At 46.4% G+C, this 21,386-nt stretch overlaps 1 protein-coding gene across 1 annotated transcript in view; it reads left to right on the top strand.

Annotated features, from left to right (window-relative positions):
* Nucleotides 1–17,280: 17,280 nt before the first annotated feature.
* AKT2 (AKT serine/threonine kinase 2) overlaps nt 17,281–21,386 on the top strand; it is a 56,251-nt gene continuing 52,145 nt past the window's right edge. Inside the window, exon 1 of the mRNA XM_081106901.1 lies at nt 17,281–17,461. The gene's annotated coding sequence lies outside the window, so the exon portion shown is untranslated. The remainder of the gene's footprint in view (nt 17,462–21,386) is intronic.

Genomic DNA, 21,386 nt, shown 5'->3' with positions numbered 1-21,386 from the left:
AAGGTGAGTCGCAGGATGGTTTTTCACACACAGCATAATGTGGTGGAGGGATCGAATGAAGGCTTGGGCTCTGTCTCTGAATGTCAGGCTCCCTGCACACATGTGGGCCATGTCTCTGCTGCAGGTCCCAAGTCCAAGGGAGTACTGGCCACAGTCAGCGTTCAGTTGGGCCTCCTCCTCCCTCAACAGACTCTGCCCTCCCCCTCCCTAGATTTCACCTGTTTCTGTCTCTCTCTCTGATGGTGGCTTTCCAAATTGCAGGCTCCATTTGAAGGTGAGGGGTTCACATGGGTTTGATTTCCACTTGTTTGCTGCTGCACAGCCCCTCCTCTGTGCCAGGCCTGTTCTGGGAGCTGGGACCTCTCCGTGAGCAAGACAGACAAGCCCCTGCCCACGTTGCTAACTGCGCCAGCCAGGGAGTTGGGCGGTGACGTGATCACGGGGGATTGAGGGATGAGTGAAAGTGACCAGGGCCTCTTTACTAATTTATTTTTTAAAATATATTTTTATTGATTTCAGAGGGGAAGGGAGCGGGATAGAGAGAGAGAAACATCAATGATGAGAGAGAATCATTGATCGGCTGCCTCCTGCAGGCCCCCTACTGGGGATCATGCCTGCCACCTGGGCATGTGCCCTTGACCAGAATCAAACCCGGGACCCTTCAGTCCGCAGGCCGGCGCTCTAAACCAGCTAGGGCAGACCAGGGCCTCTTTAGATGTTAGGGGTAAGAAGACCTTTTGGGGGAGGTGACAGGCTGAGCTGGGAATGAGAGAAAGCAGCTACATAAAGTTCAGGAGGAGTGTTCAGGCAGAAGAAACAGCTGGGCAAAGGCCTGACTTGGACAAGGAACTCAGAGAGGCCTTTGTGGCCAGCAGAGAGTGAGGGACCTGCCCTTCAGCACAGGTGGGGGCGGGGGGGGGGGGGTAGACCAGAAGCAGATACCTGAGGCTCTATGACTCTGGGGGAGGAATTTGGGCATCACCCCCCAGAGCACTGAGGAGTTTGGGAGGGTTGGAGGCAGGCAGTAATGATCTGAGTTGCCTTCTGTGAAGCTGGCTGTGGCCCTGGGAGGAGGATAAATTGCTGGAAGGGTAAGGGTTGAGCAGGGAGGCCGTAGCCTGTCGAGAAGGAAGGCTGGTGGTGGGGAGACAGAAGTGGCTGGGCTCGGTGTGCTTCAGAGGAGCAGCAGGAGGCTGCAGGGTGCGCTGAGACTGGGCGTTGGGGTGAGGGGAGGGTGGGAAGCATGGATCACGCCTGGGTGGGAGACTTGAGCGTCTAGAGCAGCGGTTCTCAAACTGTGGGTCACCACTCCTTTGGGGGTCGAACGACCCTTTCACAGGGGTCGCCTAAGACCATCGGAAAACACATATATAATTACATATTGTTTTTGTGATTAATCGCTATGCTTTAATTATGTTGAATTTGTAACAATGAAAATACATCCTGCATATCAGAGATTTACATTACCATTCATAACAGTAGCAAAATTACAGTTATGAAGTAGCAACGAAAATAGTTTTATGGTTGGGGGTCACCACACCATGAGGAACTGTATTAAAGGGTCCCAGCATTAGGAAGGTGGAGAACCACTCTCTAGAGGAAGGTACTCTTTGTGAGGCCAGGAGGCCGGGGAAGAAGGAGCGGGTTGGGTGGGAGGGCACTCAGCTTTTCGGCTTTCAACTTGACGGGTAAGCAGGCTGCTGGGGTTCGGGGCCACCCGGGCTGGAGGTCAGCAGATTCGGGGGATTCTGAGGGTACTGTTGTGTTCAAAGCCAAGGGCTTGGCGACTCCAGCTGACAAGGAGCATAAGAGAGGGGAGGACCCCGAAGGAGCATGGGGGCCCTCTTCCCAATTAGAGAACGGGGATCCCCAAGGAGTGGTGGGGAGTTTGGAAGAGAACGTAGAGCAGGTGAAGGTGAGATTAGACCTTATCCATTTTTTTTTATTGTGGTAAAATATACATGACATAAAATTTACCATTTTAGCCCAGCCACCATGGCTCAGTGGTTGAATGTTGATCTATGAACTAGGAGGTCACGGTTTGATTCCCGGTCAGAGCACATGCCCGGGTTTTGGGCTTGATCCCCCGTGTGGGACGTGTGGGAGGCAGCTGATCAATGAGTCTCTCTCATCATTATGTTTATATCTCTCTCTCCCTCTCCCTTCCTCTCTGAAATCAATAAGAATACATATTTTTAAAAATTATCATTTTAACCTTTTTTTAAAAAAAATATAAAATCCTCACCCAAGGGTATTTTCCCGCATTGATTATACTAGAGAGAGTGGAAAGGAAGGAGAAGGAGGAGAGAGAGAGAGAAACATTGAGGTGAGAGAGACAAATGGATTGGTTGCCTCCCTCGTGCACCCCTACCGGGGCTGGGGAACCTGCAGCTGAGATACATGCTCTTGACTGGGAATCAAACCTGCGACCCTTCCATCCACAGGCCCATGCTCTAACCCCTGAGAAACCGGCCACGGCCCATTTTTAAGTATACTGTTCAATGGTGTTAAGTACATTCACATTGTTGTGTAACCACCACCACCACCACCACCACCATCCATCTCCAGATCTATTTTTGTTTGCCCAAACCAATCATCCATTTATTTTTAGTTTTTTTGGGAGTAATGTCATACTGGGAGGCTACTGTGTGTCAGGCAGTGTACAAGCACTGGGCCTGGGGTGTGAAGGGCTGGATCAGTATGAGGGACAGTGGTAGAGAGAGCAGCCATAGACCCCTCTCCCGGTGAGGGCCCAGGCTTGGCCCTCATGTGGCTGAGGTTGGACCTCAGAAGGACAGCAAGTAGTGGTGATGCCAGGGTTGCAGAGTTCTCCCTCTCATGCCTGAGCCATAAGGAAGAGCTCACACACACACACACACACACACACACACACACACGCGCGTGCGCGCGCGCGCGCACGCACGCACTTGCCTTGCTGCTCTTCATCCTCCCTGCCCCCCCGCCCCACTTCATGGATAATTTTAGCAACTGCCAAGGTTAATTGGAAGTGTTTCAGTTACTAAATTTAAGAGCACAGGGTAATTTCTTGATGTGTAATAGGAACTACAATGATGTAAACAAATGTATAGCTCATTGACCATGAAAAGTTTGCCTCCGTGGGTAAGTCATGTCACTGCTCTGTACAGTGGAAGGCCTCGCCCAGCCAGAGTGACAGGCCTGAGCTAGACGTCAGGGAGCTGACCGGGATCCTGGCCCCATATCCCCTACCCTGTGCTGCCTCAAGTACAGATTTGAAATAGGGTAAGGGTGGTCCTAGGAGAATGGTTTTGGATTTTCTAGAGTTATCTATGTTCCCTGCCTGATCAACTTGCCCTCAAGCATTTGCAGCTCTGGTATGCCATGGGCCATGAGAGTCACATCCCATCCTGCCACCCTTGGCCAGAGGGACCCAAGCTGGATGCCTCCTCTGCTGCCAGCCTCTCTAGAGCCCCAGTGTCCCACTCATTTCATTTGGTGATTACTCCCAACCCAGCCCAACAGCTGTGACCCACAGGGATGCGTCATTTTTTCCTCTGGTTCTCTTAAATATTTTTGAGTATAAATAATACACATGGTTCAAAATGCAAAAGATACAAAAGGCTTTACAGTGCAAAGTTTCTTTTTGAGTCTTCTGGCCCTCAAGTCCTCCCCTCAGAGGCCACCACTGTCACCAATGTATTGGTAATTCTTCCATTCAGAGATGTTTGTATGTGTGCGCCAACACACACGCACGCACGCGCACGCACAGAGGAACATGTGCACACATCTTTTTAAAAATATATTTTTATTGATTTCAGAGAAGGAGAAATAGAAACATCAATGAGAGAGAATCATTGATTGGCTGCCTCCTGCATACCCCCAACCAGGGATCAAGCCTGCAACCTAGGCATGTGCTCTGACTGGGAATTGAACCGTGACCTCCTGGTTCATAGGTCAATGTTCAAGCGCTGAGCCACACCAGCCGGGCTAAGCGCTCACATCTTAATGGCCTACTCTACTTAACCAGTTCTTTCTGGAAGGGAATTAAAGTTGCGTCCAGTCTCTTGCTGTTATGTGAACTGCTGCAGGGAATAACTTGTTCTCGTGTGGAGTTCCTTCAGTGGTGAACTTGCAGAGTTCTAATGATAGCAATTCAGTGCAAATACTCTATTGGGTCAATAGCATATCTGAACCAGGCTCTCCCCCAAGACTATTGGCATTCTTCAAGTGATTTATTTATACATTTATCACCCCACTCCCCAAAGGAATTAAGAGCAGTTGGACTCATTTAATTGGAGAGTGCTGGAGGAAGTGGAGCAGGAGATGCTAAGAGCCAACATTGACTGCTCCAGGAAGTACTAAAATGCTTTGCTAAGTTGATGGACTTGTTGACTCCTCAGGGCCAGGAGATCACCATGAAAGTCAGGGACTTCATGTTCTCATGCTGTAAACAGACATGGAAGTGGAAGGGTCGTTAGCCCATGGCTCTGGCTCAATCACAAAGCCAGGTTTGAGCCAGCCCAGGAGGATGATTGTCTTTGAATGTGGTCTTTGGATGAGGTTACCTCTGGACACATTACCTCTTCTGGCAGCTCCCGCCAATAGATGCAAAGCAAGATGGGAATCTGCAGTGCTGTGGCAGCTGCAAGGTCCTGGCCAGATCCAACACCCTTCCTCCAGTGTCTGAGCCTGGTTTGGTGAGATGTGCAAGGAGTCGGGTCACAGTGACCTTTGGGATCTGAGCTGACTTAGTTTGGTGAGCTCTGCTCCTATAGACCTGACTTTGAAGGCCTGACCATTACCTATCCTAAACTTGATCTAATTTGTGAACTCCAAACCAGGCCTTTGCAAACTGCATCAAACAGGTATCCTATATGGATACCTTAATAGTAACTGAAATCCATGGTTATTCAGATTTCCTTAGTTTTAACACCTTTTTCTGTTCTGGGATACCGTGTTACATTTATGTTGACAAACAAGGTGTTGTTATGGCTCAGTCTCCTCCTGGTTGTGGAAGTTTCTCAGACTTGTTTTTTATAATCTTGACATTTAGTTTTTTTTGTTTTTAAATCTTTTCTTGCTTTATTATTATTATTTTTTATAACCTTAACATTTTGAAGAATACTGGCCAGGTATATTATAGGATGGCTCTTCATCGGGATTCTTTTCTCCTGATTATAGTGAGGTCACATGTTGTTCAGAGGAAGAGCTCAGAGGTAAAGTGCCATTTTGTCACCTCATGTCTAGGGTGCATACTGTCAACATGATTTATCACTGTTTCCATTAACCCTGATCACCTGGCTTGATTACCGACCATTTCTTTGTCATATTGTTCACTATAAAGTTGTTCTTTCTCTCTTTCCATGTGGACTCTGTGAAAGGAAGTCAGTCCGCACAGCCCACACTAGGAGTTGGGGGGCTCATGCTCTACCTCCTTTAAGGAAAAACCCACATGAGTTATTTGGAATTGTTCTGCCAGGGAGACTTGTCTCTTCTTCTTATTCAGTCTTTTTCCATCAGTATGGACTTATGGATGTTTATTTTAGACTTTGGGTTGTAATCCAGTGCTACATTATTTATTTCATTGTTTACATTATTTCAGCTTTGGCCACTGGGAGTTCTTTCAGTTAGCTCCTGTGTCCCTTTGACATACCTCCATCATTGTGTAGTGGGTATTTATTTTGGGGGGTGAGGTTGTTTGTTGGCACTTCCTTACTTTCTGGCACTATAGATACTCCAGGTTCATCTTGTATATTTCCTGGTCTGGTCCTAGAGTGAGCCATTTCTACAAGGAGCCTTCGTGCCTTTTATTGTAGAACTAGTAGCCCTGCACGTAGCTCGCTGCCTGCCCTCGTGTTGCTCTCTGCAGCTTGTAGGTCGGTCGTGACGTTACGACTCCCTGGCTAATTTGCATATTCCTCTATTATTATATTAGATGGTATTAGAAACCAAGATCTAGGGATGAGATTTAATATAGAAACCCAGTATAGAAAGCATGTTTAAAACAGAAAAGCAAAAACAAGCAAACAAAACAGAAAAGCAGTAATTTATTAGCATACATTTAAATGCTTTTTAAAATTAATTTATGCAAACAAAATTCAGGTACAAAAGGATAGATACAATAAAACTGTTCTGTGCCCAGTAGACTGGCAAGATATTCCAAGTCTCAGTGTTGGGGAAGATGTGGAGTAATGGGAGTGTGTACACTGCTGAAGGAATGTCAGTTGGTATCAAGCACATAAAGAGCATTTTTAAATTTTAATATATTTTTATTGATTTCAGAGAGGAAGGGAGAGGGAGAGAGAGATAGAAACATCCATGATGAGAGAGAATCATTGGCTGGCTGCCTCCTGCCCGCCCCTACTGGGGATCAAGCCTGCAAACTGGGCATGTGCCCTTGACTGGAATCGAACCCAGGATCCTTCAGTCTGCAGGCCAATGCTCTACCCACTGAGCCAAACCAACTAGGGCATAAAGAACTTTTTATTTATGTATTTATTTATTTTTAAAATATATTTTATTGATTTTTTACAGAGAGGAGGGGAGAAGGATAGAGAGTTAGAAACATTGATGAGAGAGAAACATCGATCATCTGCCTCCTGCACACTCCCTTCTTGGGATGTGCCCACAACCAAGGTACATGCCCTTGACCAGACTTGAACCCCGGATCCTTCAGTCCGCAGGCTGACACTCTATCCACTGAGCCGAACCGATTAGGGCATAAAGAGCTTTTTAAAAAAACAAAACCATACACACCACTTTATTAAGCCCTGGCCGGGTACTCAGTGGTTAGAGCATTGGCCTGCAGCCCGAAGGGATTCCAGTCAAGGGCATGTACCTCAGTTGCAGGATCGATCCTGGGCCCTGGTTGGGTTCATGTGGGACGCAACCGATTGATGCATCTCTCACATTGATGTTTCTCCCTGTCTCCCCTCCCACTCTCAAAATCAATGGAAAAATATTCTCAGGTGAGGATAAACAAAAAAACACACACATAAAAACAAACAAAAAGCCCACTTTCTGGAGATCTAGTTCACATACCAGACAATTCACCCACTTAAAGTACACAATTCACAGAATTGTGATTCACCACTACTTTCAGAACATGTTTATTACCCCAAAAGAAACGCCACCTCCCTTCACCATCATTCCCCAAGTCTCCCCATACTCCGCCCCCCACTTCAAGCCCTTGGCAACCCTGAATCTGCTGTCTCTGTAGATTTGTCTTTTCTAGATGTTTCCTATCAATTGAGTCACATAATATGTGGCTTTTTGTGTCTGGCTCCTCTCTCTTAGCATGTTTTCAAGATTCATGTTGTAGCATGTGTCAGTACTTCATTTAATTTTATTGATGAATAATATTGCATTGTGTGGATAGATTATAGTTTTTTATTTTGTTGATGGACATTTGGGTTGGTTCCACTTTGGGGCTATTATGAATAATGCCTCTTGTGAACTTCTGTGTGGACATATTTTCAATTCTTTTGGGTATATACCTAGAAGTCTAGTTGTTGGGTCATATGTTAATTCTGTTTTTAATCATTTGAGGAACTGCCGGACTTTTTTTCCAAAGTGTTTGCACCATTTTACATTCCCACCAGCAGTGCATGAGGGTTCTGATTTCTCCACATCCTGCCACTTGTCTTTTTTATTACTGCCATCCAATTGGTGTGAAATGATATTGCATCATTCTGGTTTTGATTTGCATTTCCCTGATGGCTAATGATGTTAAACATCTCTTAAATATGTTTTTAAAATTGATTTTTAGAGAGAGAGGAAGGGAGAGGGGAAGAGAGATAAAAACATCAGTGAGAGAGAAACATCATCAATTGGCTGCCTTCTGCACGCCCTCTACTGGGAATTGAGCCAGAAACGCAGGCATGTGCCCTGACTGGGAATCAAACCAGTGAGTGACCTCTTGGTTCATAGGTCAGTGCTCAACCACTGAGCCACACAGGTTTGGCTGTGTTAAACTTCTTTTACTGTGCTTTTTGGAAAGAGCTGACCTTTAAAGTAATTGCGTAGTGTTCCCTCGTGTGTATGCACCTTGATATATCAAACCAGTCCCTTTTTATGGACACGTAGTTTCCAAGTTTTTTCTAAAACAGTGTCTCTCGTGTATACCACATTTTACTCATGTGTGAACGTATCCATAGGGTAAATACCTAGGAGTTAAAAAATTACAGGGTAGCCGAAACCGGTTTGGCTCAGTGGATAGAGCATCGGCCTGCGGACTGAAAGGTCCCAGGTTCGATTCCGGTCAAGGGCATGTACCTGGGTTGCGGGCACATCCCCAGTAGGAGATGTGCAGGAGGCAGCTGATCGATGTTTCTCTCTCATCGATGTTTCTAACTTTCTATCTCTCTCCCTTCCTCTCTGTGAAAAATCAATAAAATATATTTAAAAAAAAAAAAAAAAAATTACAGGGTAAAAAGGAATGTGCCTATGTTTTATAAGTTTGTATTTATGCCATTTGTGTATTTAAAAGTAAATATTGAGAATAATCAGAGTTGTTTGAAGGACATTCTAATTTTCCCTCCAGTGTTAACATCTAGCAGGTTCAGTCACATCAGAATCAGTGGCCACTTTATTTCTCTATTTTGTTTTGGTTACTCTTTTTGTGGGGTTTTTTGTTGTTTTGTTTTTAAATATATTTTTTATTTCAGAGAGGAAGGGAGAGGGGGAAAGAGATAGAAACATCAATGATGAGAGAATCACTGATCGGCTGCTTCCAGCACGCCCCCCACCGGGGATGGAGCTGCAACCCAGGCATGTGCCCCCAAACCGAATTGAACCTGGGACCTCTCAGTCCGCAGGCCGACGCTCTATCCACTGAGCCAAACCAGTTAGGGCTGTTTGGGTTACTTTTGCATAGGCTTGATGTCAGGTTGAGGCCGGAGTTCAGAGCACATAAACCTAATTCATTGTTCCAAAATTACCCCCTAAAGCTGCCTTTCTGCTCCTCATATTTAGCACAGGGCTTGTTCCTAAGTGATCAGCATAGCATGTCCTGGAGATTGTGTGGCCTTCCTGATGACCTGTTAGGATTAAGAGCTTGACCTCTGCCGCTGCGTGATCTTTGCTTCAGTTTCCGCTTCGCTAAGATGGAGTAAAAGTAGCGCCTGCGTCCCAGGGTGGTTGTGAAGATTACATGCGTCAGTTAACGTGAAGGGCTTAAAACAGTGCCTGGTACAGTGTTATCTAATTTTATCTCTGAAATTGATGATTTTCAGGGAAGATATTCAGGACCAGCAATAACTAGCACCACCACCTAAGAAACCCTTTTATGACATTCTCATGGGCTACAAAAAAAGAGCATTTTGGGTAACTTTTATTTTATTGATTGATTTGAGAGAGAGAGAGAGAGAGAGAGAAACATCAACCTGTTGCTCCACCCATTTATGCATTCATTGTTTGCTTCTTGTGTGTGCCCTCACCTGGGATCGAACCCATAACCTCAGCTCTAATCAACTGAACTACCAGCCAGGGCTGGGTAACTATTTTTATACTATAGGCCTGGTGCACGAAAATCCATGCACTCAAGGGGGTCCTTCAGCCCGGCCTGTGCCCTCTCGCAGTCTGGAGCCCTCAGGGGATGTCCGACTAATGGCTTAGGCAACCAACAGGCTGATGGGGGGAAGGTGCTGTCCAGCAAGTGGCCAGCCCCACCCCTCATCGCCACTCCGTGCTCCCTCCCTCCCACCCCCCATCGCTGTCCCCTCCCTCTGCCTGCTGGCACTTGCCTTTCTGCTCCTCATATTTAGCACCGGATCATTCCGCCATTTGGTAGATTTGCGTATTTATAATTGTGAACTTATAGAAAAGTAGCAAGAATAGTACAAGTGTTTTCTGTCGACTTTCTATTCAGATTTGCCCGTTTGCTCATCTGCCTTATTCTCTCCTCTCCCCTCCTCCTCTCTATAAGCATGCATACATGCATAGGTACATATACATATGTTGTGTTTTTGAGCCATTTGAGAGTTAGGTTGGAGAGTATCTTGCCCTTTTACCTCAGAATACTTCAGTGCATATTTCCTAAGAACAAAAACATTCTCTTTGATAAACAGTACAACTATCAAAACCAAGAAATTTAACATGGATAAAATATTTCTATCTAAACCCCAGTTTCATTAATTGTCCCAATAATGTTCCTTATTGCCATTTTTCCCTCCGGCTCAGAATCTGATTGTGATCACATGTTGCTCTTTTTGGTTAATTTTATTTTAATTTTTAAATTAAATTTATTGGGGTGATATTGGTTTAAAAAATTATATAGGTTTCAAGTGTACATTTCTGTGATACATGACCTGTATATTGCATTGTGTGCTCACCAGCCAAAGTCAAATCATCTTCTGTCACCACATATTTAGCCCCCTTTACCCTGTACCCTTCCCTCTGGTAACCCCATACTGCTGTCTGTTTCTATGAGTTTCAGTTTTATATCCCACATGTGACTGAAATAATATGGGTCTTAGCTTTTTCTGACTTATTTCACTTAGCATAATATTTCCAGAGTTCACCCATGTTGTTACAAATGGCAATATTTCATCTTTTCTTATGGCTGAGTAGTATTCCATTGTATATATGTACCACATCTTCTTTATCCAATCTTCTATTGAAGGACACTAGGGTTGTTTCCATCTCTTGGCCACTGTGAATAATGCTGCAATGAACATAGGGTGCATATATCTTTGTGAATAAATGTTTTCAAAATTTTCAGGCAGATACCCAGAAGAGGGATTGCTGGGTCAGATGGTAACTCTATTCTTAGTTTTTTGAGGAGCCTACATACTGTTTTCCATAGTGGTTATATAGTTTACATTCCCATCAGCAGTGAATGAAGGTTCCTTTTTCTCCATGATCTCCCCAGCACTTGTTATTACTTGCTTTATTGATGATAGCCATTCTGACAGTGTGACGTGGTATCTCATTGTGATTTTGACTTGCATTTCCCTAATAGCTAGTGAAGTTGAGCATGTATCTATTGGCCATTTGTATGTCTTCTTGGGAGAAGTGTCTGTTCAGGTCCTCTGCCCAATTTTTTTCTCTTCCCGTTGATGCTGAGTGATATGAGTTCTTTATATGTTTTGGCTATTAATCCCTTGTTGGAGCTGTTATTTGCAAATACTTCTCCTATTTGGTTGGTTGCCTTTTTGTTTCAGCGTTTATGGGTTGGAAGAATCAACATAGTTAAAATGTTCATATTACCCAAAGCAATGTACAGATTTAATTCAATGCCATCAAAATCCCAGTGACATTTTTTAAAGAAATAGAATTAAAAAATCATCAGATTTGTATGAAACCACAAAAGACCCCGAATAGCCAAAGCAATCCTGAGAAAAAAGAACAAAGCCGAAGGTACCACACTACCTGGCTTCAAATTATACTACAGAGCAACAGTAATAAAAAACCATGATATTGGCAGAAAACACACAGAGACCAATGGTTGGCTCAGTGGATAGAGCGTCAGCCTGCAGACTGAAAGGTCCCAGGTTCGATTCCTGTCAAGGGCATGTACCTTGGTTGCGGGCACATCCCCAGTAGGAGGTGTGCAGGAGGCAGCTGATCAATATTTCTCTCTCATCGATTCTAACTCTCTATCCCTCTCCCTTCCTCTCTGTAAAAAAAAATCAATAAAATATATAAAAATATCAATGGAAAAAAATTTTAATTTTTAAAAAATCAATGGAAAAATATCCTCAGGTGAGGATTAAGAACAAAAACCTCCAAAACACATGTATATGGGTAGATAATTTTTGATAAAGGATCCAAAAGCATACAATGGAGAAAAGAAAGCCTCTTCAATAAATGGTTCTGGGAAAACTGGAAAGCCACATGTAAGAGGATGAAACTAGACCAGCCGTGGGCAAACTACGGCCCGTGGGCCAGATCCGGCCAGTTTGAAATGAATAAAACTAAAAAAAAAAAAAAAAAAGACCGTACCCTTTTATGTAATGATGTTCACTTTGAATTTATATTAGTTCACACAAACACTCCATCCATGCTTTTGTTCCGGCCCTCCGGTCCAGTTTAAGAACCCATTGTGGCCATTGAGTCAAAAAGTTTGCCCACCCCTGAACTAGACTATAGTTTGTCTCCATGTACGAAAATTAATTCAAAATGGATCAAAGACATAAATATAAGATCTGAAACAATAAATTACATGGAAGAAAACATAGGAACTAAACTTATGGACCTTGGTCTTAGAGATTTTATGAACTTGACCCCAAAGGCAAGGGAAATAAGGGCAAAAATAAATGAATGGGACTACTAAAAGCTTCTGCACAGCAAAAGAAACCGCCAACAAACGTGGTGGTGTTGCTTGTAGAGTGGTTTCAGTTTACTTTTAAAGAGTGAATGTTTAAATAACAGTACAAAGGCCTCCCATCTTGCGCCTGACTCCAACCTACAACTCAGCGGGAGTTCCAGCCAGGATGACCAGCGCATGTGGTGCCATCTTGTGGCAACAGCTCAAATAGAGTTTATAAATCACCTTGTAGAGCAGCTATGAGATAATCTTATTTGTTTGTTTGTTAAAATATATTTTTATTGATTTCGGAGAGGAAGGAAGAGGGGAGAGAGAAACATTAATGATAAGAGAATCATTGATCGGCTACCTCCTGGGGATCAAGCCTGCAACCCAGGCATGTGCCCTGACAGCCCTGACCAGAATTAAACTGTGACCTGATTCCTAGGTCGATGCTCAACCACTGAGCCACGCCGGCTGGGCATTATTTTTATTAATTGATTTTAGAGAGAGAGAGGAAGGGGGGGTGGAGTGAGGGACATTGTTTTGTTGTTTCACTTGTGCATTCACTGGTTGACTCTTGTATGTACCCTGGCCAGAGATCAAACTGGCAGTCTTGGGGTATGAGGACGATGCTCCAACAAAATGACGATGATGCCCTTCCTGGTGGCCTAAAAAAGAGATGATATTCATATCATCTCAATTTTTCTTAATAAAGTGGGAAACTGTGTTTTAAGTACTTTGCTGTTTCAAATCTTAGTATAAAATGAGACTTTACTGTATCTCACTCTGGACCCAGGCAGGTTAAGTCCAGTGCTGTGGGTTAAAGTGTGGGCTTGACCTGAGACATCTTTGTGAGTGGATTTAGGCACCGCAGTATTCTGGCTGTGCCTAAATTTACTTCTGCAAAATAGGCTTTACAGAGATGTCCACCTGCAGGCACATTTAACAAGGTCATGTATAGTTCCCAGCATTGTGCCTAATATGTAGGAGTTCTTCCGTGAAGGTTAAGAGATTATTAGTATGTGTTCAACTTTTTGTGAGTAGACAAGTTCAGACCTGAAGTAAAAGTCACCCCAGTTCAGAACTTTAACCTTCCTAATAAAAACCACAGTCAGTCAACAGATATTTCTGGATCCCCAATTCCTAACGATGTGCTGGGCATTGTTCTAGGAGCTGGGAAGACAGTGGTGCCTAAGACAAGGTCTTTGTTTTCCTGGGAAAATTTATATTGTGGTTTGGGGGAAGACAATTACAAAATAGACAAAAAAATTATGTGCTGTTAAATGCTAGGTAGGGAATTCAGAAAATCTAAAGAGATAGTGACAGCCTGGCTCTTTGGATTTGGGATGGCCAGGGAAAGTCAAAGAGGTGAGATTTGAACTGAGTTCTGAAAAACAAGGAGATGCCAGTCATGCAAAAGGAACAGCAAGTGCAAAGGCCCTGAGGTGAGAATAAGCTTGTCTTCTTAGAGGGGCATAGGAGAGGCTAGTGTGCCTAGAACATAGTGGTCAAGGGCAAGAGTAGCTTAGGATGAAGTTAGAAGGATAGGCAGGCACAGATCACATAGGGCCCGAAGGCCCTGGTGAAGCCTTTAGTTCTTACTCCACCTGGGATGGGAAGCCATCTATGTGTTTGAGCAGATCCATAAGGTGTTCAGTCTTGAGGGTAGAAAAAGTTTTATTCTAAGGTCTGCCCCAAAGTGTATTAGCATAGCACAACCACCAAAATGACCTGGGACTCTCCTGTGTGTTAAAAAATTGAATGTGCATGGTGTCTTCTATTACAATTTTTGAAAGAGAACCATATTTCATAAAAAGAAAATTGGAACCAACATTTACAGAATCCCCGAGCCTTATCTGTACTTGTGCCAAACACTTAAAATGACTTTAAAGGATCCTCCCAAAACAGTAGCATCTAGGGTGGAGCTTAGTAACTTCTGGCTGGGGAGTCAAAGATATTTCAACATTTCTGTATAACGCAGGAAAGGCTTTTAAATAAAAACGTTTTCTTAACAGTGCCAGACTTTGAGAATTTGATCAATGCTATGGGATTTCTCCCCCGAAAAAGCTCTGTGTAGGATGAAGAAAGGGGGCATTCTCATTTCTCCTGCTTTCATCTCCTGTATGTCCACGTGTCAGGGAGGGTTCCCTGCCTCATTGCCACCTCCACCACTGCCAGGGTCAGACCCCCAGACCTCCTGGGAATGGAGTAGAAGCCTCCCCACTTGGGGATCCTAAGAGCTGGTCGTGCAGCTTGTCCAATCACCACTCGGAGCCCAGTCTCTTGTGAGAAGGGTTGAAATGTCTGTTCCCTGGACATAAGGGGGGGGCTTTGAGGAGATGCCTTCTTCATCCCTCAAGGCAGGATCCTTAAGTCATTTTTTTCTGAATCAAGAGGCCTTTAAGTAGACTTCAGATGAGAAGTTACCGACTCTTCTCCCCAGAAAAATGCACAGGCAGCCCATATTTATAGCTATGGGAGGGAAGTTCACAGAACAGATTAGAGGGTAGAGAACATTTTGTGGTTTTAGGGAATTTTCTCCTCAATCACCCTTGATGTGGAAATTGAGAGAGTGAGGCTGAGAATGATAATTAAGTGGTTTCCCAAAGCATGCAGGGGACAAGAGTAGGGCCAATACTTCCCAGCGTTCTGCATGATATAAGTGCAAATCACAGGTTCTTGTATCAGACTGTCAGGTTCAAATTCCACCTCTATCCCTAACTTCTCCTGGGACGGGTACTGCTGCACTAACCTCCAAGATCATGTTGATAGGAACAGAATAGCACCAGCAGGACTATGTTAAGAACAGAACCTGGCCCATAACAACTACTAAATAAATTCTGTTGATATTTTGCAATGAGGAAAGGTAGGCTCAGAGAAGTGAAGTTATTTTTTTTAAATATATACTTTTTATTGATTTCAGAGAGGAAGGGAGGAAGAGAGAGATAGATAGAAACATCAATGATGAGAGAGCATCTTTGATCGGCTGCCTCCTGTACACCCCTAAGTGGGGATCAAGCCTGCAATCAGGGCATGTGCCCCAACCAGGAATTGAAGGCCAGTGCTCTATCCACTGAGGTACACTGGCCAGGCCAGAGAAGTGAAGTTATTTTGACAAGGACATAGGAAAGGCATGATTAGAACTAGGGCCTGTCCATCTCCAAAGCCAGTGAACTGTTCACCTTTAGACGAGTGGTTTTACAAACTGCAAGGCATGAGCCAATAGTGGGCCAGGAAATCAGTTCAGCAGGGTCTCAAACAGCACTGGAAAAAATATCAGAGAGCATCATTCATAAGGGTAAATAGTATTTGGTGACTTTTGTTTCATTACACTGTAAGTACACATATGTATTAGGCCTTAAAATAGTTTGAAAGTCATTACCTTTGACTACTAGGACTCCAACAGTTCAGACACAAGTGCACTGGAGGTTTCAGTGAGATAATCCATCCTGTGCCCTAGGAGGGGCTGGGATTTGAGTTGCCCAAGAAGACTGAGAGGTAGGGGGATGGGCTGTGAGCAGAGGAGCAAAGAGGGTAGGCCACAGTAACCTTGAGTCCAGATTGGAGCAGAAGGGCTAATTCTTGAAACAATTATTCCCAAAGGGCCTACTCTGTGCCAGGCCCTTTGCTAAGTACACAGTGATGACTGGGACGGTCCTGGTCTTTTCAGTCTTGGGACTCTGTGCAGTGAAGGAGAGAAACCTGTCACCAGACAGTAAGACTGAAATGGTTCGGGTTGTGGTGGTGTAAGCATTGGTCAGAGTTATCGACACTGTAATGGCGCAACACCATGAATTAGGAATACAGGACAGTGAGTTCCAAGCTGAAAACCCATAGTTAAGGCCTAGTTCCAGCATTAGGTTTATCTAAGGCTCACCCCTGAGCAGGATTTGTGCAAGACACTCTCACACTTAGGTGAACCCAGGATTCTTCAATCCCAACCAGGCCTCCTAGGACAGCCGTGGGCAAACTACGGCCCGCGGGCAGGATCCGGCCCGTTTGAAATGAATAAAACTAAAAAAAAAAGACCGTACCCTTTTATGTAATGATGTTTACTTTGAATTTATATTAGTTCACACAAACACTCCATCCATGCTTTTGTTCCGGCCCTCCGGTCCAGTTTAAGAACCCATTGTGGCCCTCGAGTCAAAAAGTTTGCCCACCCCTGTCCTAGGAGAAGTATGCCCTAACCAATGTATACTTGCCAAGCAGTGTGGTATACTAGAACACAAATTCACGATCTAACATGCTCCATTCAGCCTATACGAGAGATGGGAGTGTCTGCTACATCAGCTAATAAATGGGTCAGAATTTTGTGCAAAACGCTTCTCTTGCAGGGTTCTCTTAAGGCCTTTGTAGGTTCATGTCTCCCCATAAAAAAGTTATATCCCATATTTAATTGCATATGTGATGAGCAGATAAGAATATTTTGGCGTCCCAGAATGTCTAATTGATATAAACTATTCTGTTTACATAAAATAGTCCAATAGCCCAGTTACGCAGATATGATTGTCTCCATTTTGCAGATGAGGATACTGAGGCACAGAAAAAAACAGTGCAGCCTTCTGCCCAGCAAGAAAATGCAAAGCTGGGTTTGTGTGGTTTCAGAGCCTGAGCTCAACCACGAGGGACATACTGAAAAGACAACCTCTCCTGGCCCCAAGTCGAGGGCTCTTTAAGAGCCTTGGACCCAGGAAGAAAAGCGAGAGCCGCGTAAAACGAGATCAAAGCCTATGCAAATAAGGAGCAGGGGCTGCCGGGAAACATCGCTGCGGCTAGCCTCTGGGGAAAGCGGGCGTCAGTCGGAGCTACAGCGCCTGCTCGTTCCTACCCGTTCTTTCCGTCTGGCGCCTGCGCGAGGCACATCCCTAACGCACACAGGCCCAAACTCGCCTATTGTACGAAGGCGCTCGGCTCGGAGTCCGCCTCTTCCCTTTCCTTGCGCTTGCGCTCTAGCGCTCTCCGAGTCTAGTTCTCGCTTTTACGTCAGTTCCTGTTGTGGCGGGAGAAGGCGGTATTTCCGGCCAGAGGGTGGGACGGGGCGGTAAGCGGGGGCTCGGGGGAGGGGGCGGGGGGGCCGCGCCGCGCGAGCCGTTGGGTCTGGCTCGGAGAAGGCACTGCTGCTGCCACAGCCGCCACCGTCGGCAGGAAACGCAGGAGCGGACCTAGCGCAGCGCGGCGATGGGCGGGAGTAGAACCCCGCCGGAGAGGCTGGGCGGCTGCCGGTGACAGGTGAGTGCGCCAGTGCGTGTCCCCGAACGCCCCCCCCCCACGGTGGTCTCGTCCGTTCCCCCCCCCCCCCCGCCCCAGGGCCGCGTTGGGCCGTACCACCAGTGCCTGCCGGGCGGGGATCTTGGTCCTAGAGCCCCCCCTTCCGGGACCGAGTGGGGCAGCTGCGCGGGGGCGGTAGTTCTAGCCCTGAGGGGCCAGAGGCGGGGGCGGCGGGTCGTACCATTGAAGCGGCGGGGGGGGGGGGGCGCCTACCTAAGTGCGAGGCCCGAACCACTGAAGGGCTAGGGACGCGCGCCCTAGCATGTGTACACGGGCTTGGGGTAGAACTCGTGGGGTGTGAAGTGAGAGCGCGCCTGGTGGGCGAGCGCTAAGCCATCGAAGGGGCGCGCCTTACCCAGCGTAGGAGGCTGTACCTACTCGGGGACGTGGGAACAGTTCCAATTACGCGTTGGGAGAGGTGGGGGCTTTTGGGGAGGGAGCTGTACCAAGTGTGGTCCAGGTAGTGCCGTCTGGGTTATACCACTGGGTGCTGCGGGGGAGCCATCCTGAGAACATAGCCGTCCGTGAAAGTAGGAGGACTGTGATGTGTGGAGGCGTTGAGTGAGGGGCAGGGCGGGCTCAGTGGGTGTTAGGGGAGAGTTTTGGGAGGATAGTAACGCTAGTGATCAGGAGGGGCTTCTGCCTCCTGTGTTTGGTGGGTGGGGCTTGGGGTTTACCCTGAGCTGAAGGAGGATCCTCCTTTATTGAACTTAACTTTTGTGGGGAACTGGATGGACACACTGCTGTCTACCCCAGAACCCTTTCATATTATTACGCTATTTTACTGGTCCGGTGTGTGGGACAGACACCTCTGTGGCAAGTTCGATCTTTCCGTGGTTGTGGGGAGATGGCTTAGAAGCCACTGTTGGAAGTTTTCTGAGCTTTTGGCTCCATTTAGGGAGCAGAAGGGGTACTGAGCTTGGATTTCAGGAGCTGTACTCCTGGACTTGCTTAAGACTTTGGAGGAAGGAGTGTTTGGTGTGACACCTCTCTCCCAGGGCAAGGTGGCTGGGGACATCTTGCTCCTTGGGATTCTGAGGACCCCCTTCCTCTGATCTGGAGGCCGCTTGGGCTCAGCAAGAGGCGGGGACTGGAGTACTTGGGTCCTCCATGGGCTGCCATTCAACCTTGTCCCTTTTTCCTGCCTCACACAAGCATGGGGAGTTTCGTTAGGGCCTGACCTTGGTTGATGGTGGGTGTGAAGTAACCAGGCACCACCCAGACAGCGGCCCCTCTGTCCTCAGTGAGGCTGTCTCCCTGGTTGGCATTCCAGGCGCCCATCATGTTTACGCTCCCACCAGGTGATAACAGTTGGCCTCGCCATTAGGTGGCAGTGAGGCTGAGCGCTGTTTTCCCAGCTGTTCCTCTTTGCATAGCCAAGGGGACTTGTGTTGGGGTGCCCATGGCCCAGCCGGAGCCAGGGAGGAAGACTGCTCTTTTGAAGGACTTGGGACAGCTAAACGCCCCACAGCTCTGCTTTCTCACTGTGGCTGCTGGGTGGGTGCTTGGAGCAGCCAACTCCAGATGGGAGGCCACTGCCCCTTCTCTCCAGGCCAGCTTGTGACCTTGGCTTGCCTGGTAACCTTTGCACTTGGGTCTGGAGTTCCCAAAGGCAGGCTGCAGTCCCTGACCGACCCAGCAAATATGAGCTGGTGATGTGGTCAGAAGGTCCACAGCATCAGCTTCCAAACTGGTGGGCTTTCCTAGATTGTGGTTTCTGGGGAGAAAATGGTTGCTGAGTCTGTTCAAGGCCTCAAGGCCGTGGGGGCTCTAGAATTTTCTCCTCTAGGAGTTAGTTTCTCTGGTTTCCTTCTGCTAATTTTAGAGCAGCGGCTCTCAACCTGTGGGTCGCGCGCGACCCCTTTGGCGGTCGAAGGACCCTTTCACAGGGGTCGCCTAAGACCATCCTGCATATCAGATATTTACATGACGATTCACAACAGTGGCACCATTACAGTTATGAAGTAGCAACGAAAATAATTTTATGGTTGGGTCACAACACGAGGAACTGTATTTAAAGGGCCAGAAGGTTGAGAACCACTGTTGTAGCGGGTTTGCCTGATGGGGATAACAGCAGCAATAAAAACAGTAACCATGAGATTGACGGCTGACATTTATTGAGAGCATTCTGTGTGCCACATGCTGTTCAAAATGTTTCACATGGGCCAACTGGCTGAATATTCACATCCTAGAACTACAGGTACTGTTGTTATGATCTATTTTAGAAGGGGAAACTGAGGCACAGAGAGGCAGATAATTTCCAGAGCTAGTGAATAGCCGTGTTTATTGAACATTCACCGTATGTCTGGCATGTGACAGGACTTTTACACACATGATCTAATTTAAATCTCAAAATACTTCTATGGCTGGGTATTGGTTGTGCCCATTTTACAGATCCTTATAGGTAAGGAGAAGTGTGATACCTGCATTACAGGTGAGGAAACTGAGACACTTGGTCTGAAGTGAAATGATTTGCCCCAGGTCTCACAGCCAGAAGTGGTAGAGTTGGGATGTGAATCCCTGGCCCTGTTTGGCCTCAGAGTGAACCTCTTGTCAACAAGTAGCTGGGACATTGGTTTATTTGCACCCAGGGGTGAATATGGTGTTTCTGTCCATTTTGCAGAGTCAGAAATTGGGGCTCAGAGGAGGAATTACCTTGCCCTAGGTCCATCAGACCTAGGGGGTCAAGCCGGGGTTTGAATGCCTGTCGGCTTGTCCTTGGTGTCATGTACTCCTAGCTCACTGGGTCCCAAGCTGGAGTGGGTCTCTGTCACCTCAAAGCTCCTGCCCTGGACCCTGCCAGCTGCACCTGTGGGTATTTCCTTCCTCTCATCTGCAGAGCCTAGGGCTACTGTGAACACCTCGGTTGGCAGCCAGTCCAGCAGTCCTGGCTTGGTGGTAGAAGTTGGTCCATCTTCAGATTTGAGCCAGGGCATTTATTAACCCAGGGCAGAGAATGTGCTGGGAACTGGGGAAAGACAGAGTGATACGCAGGGGGTGACCCAGCTACCAGGGCACCTTGTTAGAGGTCTCTAACAGGATGGTGTAGTGGCCATGTATGCCAGTTCTGGCGCTTTCATGTTCTGGCTGTGTGACTTCGGGCCACAGTGTTCATCTCTGTGCAGTGGGCTCAGAGCAGCAACCACCTCAGGCTATTGTGAGGGTTAAATAAGTTAGTCCATGAGAAGCTCCTCCAAGAGTGCCTGGCACTGTGTAAATGCTTCGTCAGCAGTACTGAGGGCATCAACACCCCCCCCATTCTCAGTTCTTTCTGGCACCCGGCTAGCCAGCCTTTCAGCTTGGCCCAGCTAGGATCCAGGAATCTGGTGTCTTGATCTGTAACCTCTATAAAGAGCTGCATTGAAGTGAATCAGAGCACAGGGTTCAAATCCAGCCCTTTCACTTGCTGGTTGTGTGACCTTGAGCGGGTTCTCAACCCTTCTCACCCTTTTCATCATCTGTGTCATAAGATGATGAAAACTCTCCCCTGATCGGTTGTTGTGAAGGTTTAATGGGTTAATTTGTGGAAAGCATTTATAATTGGGAAGGCATAACAGTAAGCCTACAAATAACATATCGAAGAAGAGTATATGACACATGGTGAGCCCTAGAATATCTTAGCAATTGTAAGTCTTTATTATTTCTGCTGGAATTTTGAAGGCCCTTTTCAGGTTACAGAGCCTTGTCAGATAACATCAGGAGGAGGACTTGGCCAAAATGAGCATCTTCGGTTTCAAGATGAGGGTTGGGAGCGGGAGGGACATATAATCAAATAAAAACTGGCAAATGCAGTGCCCTGGGCCCATCTTTCTTCCACATAGTTGCTGCCCAGAGCCCCTTCGAAGTAAAAATTCCAGCTTCTCTTCAGATGTCGGCCTCTGCTGAG

The sequence above is a fragment of the Myotis nattereri genome (genome assembly GCF_964212035.1).
Source record: "Myotis nattereri genome assembly, chromosome: 15".
NCBI lineage: Eukaryota > Metazoa > Chordata > Mammalia > Chiroptera > Vespertilionidae > Myotis > Myotis nattereri.
Note: the sequence above shows the minus strand (reverse complement) of the source record. Positions and strands in the feature narration are given on the sequence as shown.